The sequence below is a fragment of the Taudactylus pleione genome, unplaced genomic scaffold (genome assembly GCF_031769625.1).
Source record: "Taudactylus pleione unplaced genomic scaffold, aTauple2 ptg000791l, whole genome shotgun sequence".
In the NCBI taxonomy this organism is placed as follows: Eukaryota; Metazoa; Chordata; class Amphibia; order Anura; family Myobatrachidae; genus Taudactylus; species Taudactylus pleione.
In genome coordinates, this window is record NW_028285193.1 from 2,517,119 (window position 1) to 2,526,378 (window position 9,260).

The following is a 9,260-nucleotide window of genomic DNA, read 5'->3' on the forward strand; positions in this document are numbered from 1 at the left end:
GGAAGCACCTGATGGACTGGAGATGTGGTCAGCAGGTGCAATGCGGAGCCAGAAAGGTTGGCACCAGGACCCCTCTCCGATGAACAAAACAATAACTTTATAATCACTTTTTCCTTTAGGATAATAACCAGAATTTAATAAACAGTTACAAGAACAACTTACAGCCAACTTCCTCCTGCACATTACTTCAACAGATGGTAAATACACCCCTTCTGTAGCAACAATGAATGCAAGATATCACTGCAGCCCAGGAAGTGGGAAGTGGAGCCACCTATTGATAAATGTCTAGTTTTGCCTATAACTGCACAATAATTTAATTATGAAAGGAGTGTCAGGGGCATTAAGTGGTTGTAGAGGTGATAATAAGCTTATTATCAGATGGATCCTTTGTACCAAGGATAAGGTTGATGCAAGTGTGCACTAATGATGACAACTATTAAACCAAGTGTATGGATAGGGGTGGTCTGGGTCCCAGAGATAAAGTCATGGATAGAGGAAGTCAGGGTCCCAGAGATGAAGTGTATGGATAGGGGTGGTCTGGGTCCCAGAGATAAAGTGTATGGATAGAGGAAGTCAGGGTCCCAGAGATGAAGTGTACGTATAGGGGTGGTCTGGCTCCCAGAGATGAAGTGTATGGATAGGGGAGGTCTGAGTCCCAGAGATAAAGTGTATGGATAGGGGAGGTCTAGCTCCCACAGATGAAGTGTATGGATAGGGGTGGTATGGGTCCCAGAGATGAAGTGTACGGATAGGGCTGGTCTGGCTCTCAGAGATGAAGTGTATGGAGAGGGGAGGTCTGAGTCCCAGAGATGAAGTGTATGGATAGGGGTGGTCTGGGTCCCAGAGATGAAGTGTACGGATAGGGGTGGTCTGGGTCCCAGAGATGAAGTGTATGGATAGGGGAGGTCTGAGTCCCAGAGATGAAGTGTATGGAAAGGGGAGGTCTGGCTCCCAGAGATGAAGTGTAAGAATAGGGGTGGTCTGGCTCCCAGAGATGAAGTGTATGGATAGGGGAGGTCTGAGTGCCAGAGATAAAGTGTATGGATAGGGGAGGTCTAGCTCCCAGAGATGAAGTGTATGGATAGGGGTGGTCTGGGTCCCAGAGATGAAGTGTACGTATAGGGGTGGTCTGGCTCCCAGAGATGAAGTGTATGGATAGGGGAGGTCTGAGTCCCAGAGATAAAGTGTATGGATAGGGGAGGTCTGGCTCCCAGAGATGAAGTGTATGGATAGGGGTGGTCTGGGTCCCAGAGATGAAGTGTACAGATAGGGGAGGCCTGGGTCCCAGAGATGAAGTGTATGGATAGGGGAGGTCTAAATCCCAGAGATAAAGTGTATGGATAGGGGAGGTCTGGGTCCCAGAGATGAAGTGTACGGATAGGGGTGGTCTGGGTCCCAGAGATGAACTGTATGGATAGGGGAGGTATGAGTCCCAGAGATGAAGTGTATGGATAGGGGTGGTCTGGGTCCCAGAGATGAAGTGTACTGATAGGGGAGGTCTGGGTCCCAGAGATGAACTGTATGGATAGGGGAGGTCTGAGTCCCAGAGATGAAGTGTATGGATAGGGGAGGTCTGGCTCCCAGAGATGAAGTGTATGGATAGGGTAGGTCGGGCTCCCAGAGATGAAGTGTACGGATAGGGGAGGTCTGGCTCCCAGAGATGAAGTGTATGGATAGAGGAAGTCAGGGTCCTAGAGATGAAGTGTATGGATAGAGGAAGTCAGGGTCCCAGAGATGAAGTGTATGGAGAGGGGAGGTCTGAGTCCCAGAGATGAAGTGTACGGATAGGGGTGGTCTGGGTCCCAGAGATGAAGTGTACGGATAGGGGAGGTCTGGCTCCCAGAGATGAAGTGTACGGATAGGGGAGGTCTGGCTCCCAGAGATGAAGTGTATGGATAGAGGAAGTCAGGGTCCCAGAGATGAAGTGTATGGATAGAGGAAGTCAGGGTCCCAGAGAAGAAGTGTACGGATAGGGGTGGTCTGAGTCCCAGAGATGAAGTATATGGATAGGGGAGGTCTGAGTCCCAGAGATGAAGTGTATGGATTGGGGAGGTCTGGCTCCCAGAGATGAAGTGTATGGATTGGGGAGGTCTGGCTCCCAGAGATGAAGTGTATGGATAGGGGAGGTCTGGCTCCCAGAGATGAAGTGTATGGATAGGGGAGGTCTGGCTCCCAGAGATGAAGTGTATGGATAGAGGAAGTCAGGGTCCCAGAGATGAAGTGTATGGATAGGGGAGGTCTGAGTCCCAGAGATGAAGTGTAAGGATAGGGGAGGTCTGAGTCCCAGAGATGAAGTGTACGGATAAGGGAGGTCTGGGTCCCAGAGATGAAGTGTATGGATAGGGGAGGTCTGGCTCCCAGAGATGAAGTGTATGGATAGGGGAGGTCTGGCTCCCAGAGATGAAGTGTATGGATAGAGGAAGTCAGGGTCCCAGAGATGAAGTGTATGGATAGGGGAGGTCTGAGTCCCAGAGATGAAGTGTATGGATAGGGTTGTCTGGGTTCCAGAGATGAAGTGTATGGATAGGGGAGGTCTGGCTCCCAGAGATGAAGTGTACGGATAGGGGAGGTCTGAGTCCCAGACATGAAGTGTACGGATAGGGGAGGTCTGAGTCCCAGACATGAAGTGTACGGATAGGGGAGGTCTGGGTTCCAGAGATGAAGTGTACCGATAGGGGAGGTCTGGCTCCCAGAGATGAAGTGTATGGATAGGGGTGGTCTGGCTGCCAGAGATGAAGTGTACGGATAGGGGTGGTATGGGTCCCAGAGATGAAGTGTACGGATAGGGGAGGTCTGGGTCCCAGAGATGAAGTGTACGGATAGGGGTGGTCTGGCTCCCAGAGATGAAGTGTATGGATAGGGGAGGTCTGGGTCCCAGAGATGAAGTGGATGGATAGAGGAAGTCAGGGTCCCAGAGATGAATTGTATGGACAGGGGTGATCTGGGTCCCAGAAATGAAGTGTATGGATAGGGGCTGTCTGGCTCCCAGAGATGAAGTGTACAGATAGGGGAGGTCTGGGTCCCAGAGATGAAGTGTATGGATAGGGGTGGTCTGGGTCCCAGAGATGAAGTGTATGGATGGGGAGGTCTGGGTCCCAGAGATGAAGTGTATGGATAGGGGTGGTCTGGGTCCCAGAGATGAAGTGTACGGATAGGGGTGGTCTGGGTCCCAGAGATAAAGTGTACGGATAAGGGAGGTCTGGCTCCCAGAGATGAAGTGTACGGATAGGGGTGGTTTGGGTCCCAGAGATGAAGTGTATGGATAGGGGAGGTCTGGGTCCCAGAGATGAAGTGTATGGATAGAGGAGTTCTGGCTCCCAGAGATGAAGTGTACGGATAGGGGAGGTCTGGGTCCCAGAGATGAAGTGTATGGATAGGGGAGGTCTGGGTCCCAGAGATGAAGTGTATGGATAGGGGAGGTCTGGGTCCCAGAGATGAAGTGTATGGATAGAGGAGTTCTGGCTCCCAGAGATGAAGTGTACGGATAGGGGTGGCCTGGGTCCCAGAGATGAAGTGTACGGATAGGGGAGGTCTGGGTCCCAGAGATGAAGTGTATGGATAGGGGTGGTCTGGGTCCCAGAGATGAAGTGTACGGATAGGGGAGGTCTGGGTCCCAGAGATGAAGTGTATGGATAGGGGTCGTCTGGGTCCCAGAGATGAAGTGTACGGATAGGGGAGGTCTGGCTCCCAGAGATGAAGTGTATGGATAGGGGAGGTCTGGCTCCCAGAGATGAAGTGTATGGATAGGGGAGGTCTGGGTCCCAGAGATGAATTGTATGGATAGGGGTGGTCTGGGTCCCAGAGATGAAGTGTATGGATAGGGGTGGTCTGGGTCCCAGAGATGAAGTGTATGGATAGGGGTGGTCTGGGTCCCAGAGATGAAGTGTATGGATAGGGGTGGTCTGGGTCCCAGAGATGAAGTGTACGGATAGGGGAGGTCTGGCTCCCAGAGATGAAGTGTATGGACAGAGGAAGTCAGGGTCCCAGAGATGAAGTGTATGGATAGAGGAAGTCAGGGTCCCAGAGATGAAGTGTACGGATAGGGGAGGTCTGAGTCCCAGAGATGAAGTGTACGGATAGGGGAGGACTGGCTCCCAGAGATGAAGTGTACGGATAGGGGAGGTCTGGGTCCCAGAGATGAAGTGTACGGATAGGGGTGGTCTGAGTCCCAGAGATGAAGTGTATGGATAGGGGAGGTCTGAGTCCCAGAAATGAAGTGTATGGATTGGGGAGGTCTGGCTCCCAGAGATGAAGTGTATGGATTGGGGATGTCTGGCTCCCAGAGATGAAGTGTATGGATAGGGGAGGTCTGGCTCCCAGAGATGAAGTGTATGGATAGGGGAGGTCTGGGTTCCCAGAGATGAAGTGTATGGATAGGGGAGGTCTGAGTCCCAGAGATGAAGTGTACGGATAGGGGAGCTCTGGGTCCCAGAGATGAAGTGTATGGATAGGGGAGGTCTGGCTCCCAGAGATGAAGTGTATGGATAGAGGAAGTCAGGGTCCCAGAGATGAAGTGTATGGATAGGGGAGGTCTCGCTCCCAGAGATGAAGTGTATGGATAGGGGTAGTCTGGGTCTCAGAGATGAAGTGTACGGATAAGGGAGGTCTAGCTCCCAGAGATGAAGTGTACGGATATGGGAGGTCTGGGTCCCAGAGATGAAGTGTATGGATAGGGGAGGACTGGGTCCCAGAGATGAAGTGTATGGATAGAGGAAGTCAGGCTCCCAGAGATGAATTGTATGGACAGGGGTGGTCTGGGTCCCAGAGATGAAGTGTATGGATAGGGGCTGTCTGGCTCCCAGAGATGAAGTGTACAGATAAGGGAGGTCTGGGTCCCAGAGATGAAGTGTATGGATAGGGGTGGTCTGGGTCCCAGAGATGAAGTGTATTGGTGGGGAGGTTTGGGTCCCAGAGATGAAGTGTACGGATAGGGGTGGTCTGGGTCCCAGAGATGAAGTGTATGGATAGGGGTAGTCTGGGTCCCAGAGATGAAGTGTACGGATAGGGGAGATCTGGCTCCCAGAGATGAAGTGTACGGATAGGGGAGGTCTGGGTCCCAGAGATGAAGTGTACGGATAGGGGAGGTCTGGGTCCCAGAGATGAAGTGTATGGATAGCGGAGGTCTGGGTCCTAGAGATGAAGTGTATGGATAGGGGAGGTCTGGGTCCCAGAGATGAAGTGTATGGATAGAGGAGTTCTGGCTCCCAGAGATGAAGTGTACGGATAGGGGTGGCCTGGGTCCCAGAGATGAAGTGTACGGATAGGGGAGGTCTGGGTCGTAGAGATGAAGTGTATGGATAGGGGTGGTCTGGGTCCCAGAGATGAAGTGTACGGATAGGGGAGGTCTGGGTCCCAGAGATGAAGTGTATGGATAGGGGTGGTCTGGGTCCCAGAGATGAAGTGTACGGATAGGGGAGGTCTGGCTCCCAGAGATGAAGTGTATGGATAGGGGAGGTCTGGCTCCCAGAGATGAAGTGTATGGATAGGGGAGGTCTGGGTCCCAGAGATGAATTGTATGGATAGGGGTGGTCTGGGTCCCAGAGATGAAGTGTATGGATAGGGGTGGTCTGGGTCCCAGAGATGAAGTGTATGGATAGGGGTGGTCTGGGTCCCAGAGATGAAGTGTATGGATAGGGGTGGTCTGGGTCCCAGAGATGAAGTGTGTGGATAGGGGAGGTCTGGCTCCCAGAGATGCCGGCGCAAGCATTTTAAGTGTGAGCATCCCGACTGTCGATATTATAACTACCTCCCATCACACTACAACTGCTTAAGAATTGCGGATTGTAGTAAATAGGGGCCTATGTATTTGTCATTTACAAGATTGATGATAATGTCCTTTCAAATCCTGCAAGCGCACGCCAGTTTTACACTCACTATAATGTTAATAGAGTACCACTACTACTATGACAATCTTTGTAGCAGAACAACAGTTATTTCTGGGGAAGTGAAAAAAAAATATGTTTTCTGCAGAACTCCAATGAGGATTTAAATATTTAAATCAATTACACAGAAAATGAATTGTAATGTTTTTTAAATAACATAAAGGAAGTTGAGGTTTTAGGTGCAGCAGAAATAATATTACAAAAGCAGAAACTCTATCCTATTTGGTAGACACCGTTGCTGGAGAAAGTCGAAATACAGTAACAGAAGCCAAGGGAATAGCAACAACATAAAAGTGATATTTTGCTCAATCAGTGATGTAATCAGGATTAGCTTGAGCACTCTATAAATATGGTATGGTGATCCCATATTTTGGAGACCATAATCCAAGTGTATTAGCACAGACAATGGATCCAAAACCTTGGGGTGTCAATTATCATTTTATAATGGGCTCTACTTAAACACATGAGAATAGCTATACTGGGTGCAGGGGGTGCTATTGCTATGGGGCGCAGAAGCTTAGGGTTATTTATTTGTGTAGCATGTTTCTGGAGTCTCCTGCTAAGCTATTGGGTCTGGTCGTTGCCTGGACTGAAAATGGGATTCATCAGTTCTCATATAGGTGGCAGTCTCTGTCCTTCTCAGTAATGCCCCACACGGATATGATCAACCTCCCCCAATCCTGTATTACTCTCACATTTTATTTTACCCTATGCTAATCAGTTTACCCGGCACTGTTGGACACTTGGTATCTCCTTGATTACAGCCGCATTCAGTATGAATCACCGCCGGCCGCATATTCAATTCCATTATTAGAGTGCGAATGAACCTAGTAACCTCTAAGCATAGTGGCATGAAAGCTGCTCTATGTAAAGCTCATTTCACTATCTGGACATGGAAGTCCAATACTCATTGCATGTACATACAATACCATTCCCATTTGTAGGGGCTGGGAGTCCAGTCCGTGCACTGACTGATTCTCCCAGCAGAATGTAGAGTTCCTGAGGACGCGCGTTTCACCCGGCTGAGGGTTTGTTCACCTCATGATTTATATATAGCAGTTTTCATGCCACTATGCTTAGAGGTTACTAGGTTCATTCGATATCATTAGTGACTTAAAAATCAATGTTATGTAAGTTAGTAACTAGCCATGTGGATATGATTCATTGAAAGCTGTGAATGCGATTTTGCCATTCTCTTATGCACTCTAATAATGGAAAACATGCTATGTTCCCTGTGCATGTCACACTATCAATGATACAGTATTTAACCACTGAATACAGAATCTTTGGTAAATAGTGGATACATTACCATTTGAACTGTGGGCCTGATTCAGAGCTGAACGCAATTAGCGCTCGCTCGTCCAGAAAATAGGGGTGGCTATTCAAATGAATCGTTCGCGCTTTGTGGTCTGTTCATGCCTCTAGGTCTGAACGAGCGAACAAAACTTGCGGTCGTCTTATTTGAAAAATACGCCCCCTGGCCGCTCGCATCCTACGTCATGTCTGCTATTTATTAGATTAATCGAGTACATCGACCAGCGTATGAACTGCTCGCTATTCTTGTGGTTGGTTTTTGCTTCCACAATCTTGCGAGCAGTTCTGACTATAAAATAACCCAGTGACGTGGTCAATGACGCTCCTGTATTAATTATGCACACCCATAAAACATCCGTTTTGACCTTTAAGCACGCCTGTGTTCGGATCTCCACTCCCCGTTTTCAAGCACCTTCCTCTGTTACCACCCACATACGCCTCCTCCTGTCACTCAAAATAGCAGGCATTCGCTGTTTAGCGAACAAACGAATTTTGGCCGCACTGACTGGTTCGCGCATGCGTATAACGATCCAATCGCATGCGCAGTTGGGCAAACATCGCTCGGAGCGAACAAGCGGCCGCTTACGAGTGGCTCTGAATCAGGCCCTGTGTTTGTTGGACACTGAACATTATATGAAATCAATGAGCTATGTAAAATACTATGAACATTTTGTGATGCAACGACTTATATGAGCATACTGTGATTTAATCTTAGCTCGGTGAGGATTCTTAATTGGGTATACAACACCAAATCTATGAATAATTGGATGATATCCCATTATTAATACTTCCCTACTATATCTTTTTGTTACACGTTATATGAGTCTGTAATACATGCGCATATATATGTACACACTAATTAAGCTCTAAAACAAGTACTTACGTGTAACAATTAAGGTGTGCTCATGCATCACTTTTTTGAACACTGTATTTTAATAATAAAATGGACTATTCATGGTGATAGTCCTACATTTCTGTCCTTGTTTTGATCTTGTGCTGTTGTGACTTACCTTCCCTACTTAATTACCCCTACAGCCATACATCACTAGATTGCCCAATCTCGTTTGATCTTGGAAGCTAAATGGTGATTGGCCTGGTCAGTACCTGGATGGGAGACCTCTAGGGAATACCAGGTGCTGTAGGTTAAAAGAGGATCATTGGGACTTAGCACGCACTGGCAGAGCACCATAATGATATATTTGTTCATTATACTTGTTCACTGTTAATTATTTCCAAATAAACCCATTCATACCCATTGAAATTGAGACTTCATAAATATTTAGCCGGAGGATTTCCTCAAGACTTTATTTTCAACAGATGATGATTGCATAATTTCTGTCAACCTTGTTTGGGTTGTATGGTACCGCACAATTTTATTGATGTATAGTCAAAGTTAAATTTTAAATTACATATGTTAATTAAAAGTGCCCCAGCGACTAGCCCTACTTTTTTCCTTTTTCCTTTTGGGATACTGTAATGTTGCAAAATATTAATTGGGGCACTGTAATGTGGCAAAATATGACCTGGAGGCACTGTAATGTGGAAATATATAAACTAGGGACACTGTAATGTCACAAGATATGAACTGGGGGCACTCATGTGGCATAATATGAACTGGTGGCACTGTAATGTGGCATAATATGAACTGGGGGCACTGTAATGTGGCAAAATATGAACTGGGGGCACTGTAATGTCACAAGATATGAACTGGGGGCACTCATGTGGCATAATATGAACTGGTGGCACTGTAATGTGGCATAATATGAAGTGGGGCACTACACTGTGGCATAATATGAACTGGGGGAACTACAATATGGCTTAATATTAAATGGGACACAGCAATGTGACAGAATATGAACTGGAGGCACTGTAATGTGGAAATATATAAACTAGGGACACTGTAATGTCACAAGATATGAAGTGGGGGCACTCATGTGGCATAATATGAACTGGTGGCACTGTAATGTGGCATAATATGAAGTGGGGCACTACACTGTGTCATAATATGAACTGGGGGAACTACAATATGGCTTAATATGGCTTAATATTAAATGGGACACTGCA

At 47.6% G+C, this 9,260-nt stretch overlaps 1 pseudogene; it reads left to right on the plus strand.

Moving 5' to 3' along the window:
• The first annotated feature begins 8,223 nt into the window (after nucleotides 1–8,223).
• On the plus strand, nucleotides 8,224–8,341 carry LOC148474989 (5S ribosomal RNA; annotated as a pseudogene).
• The last annotated feature ends 919 nt before the right edge of the window (nucleotides 8,342–9,260 follow it).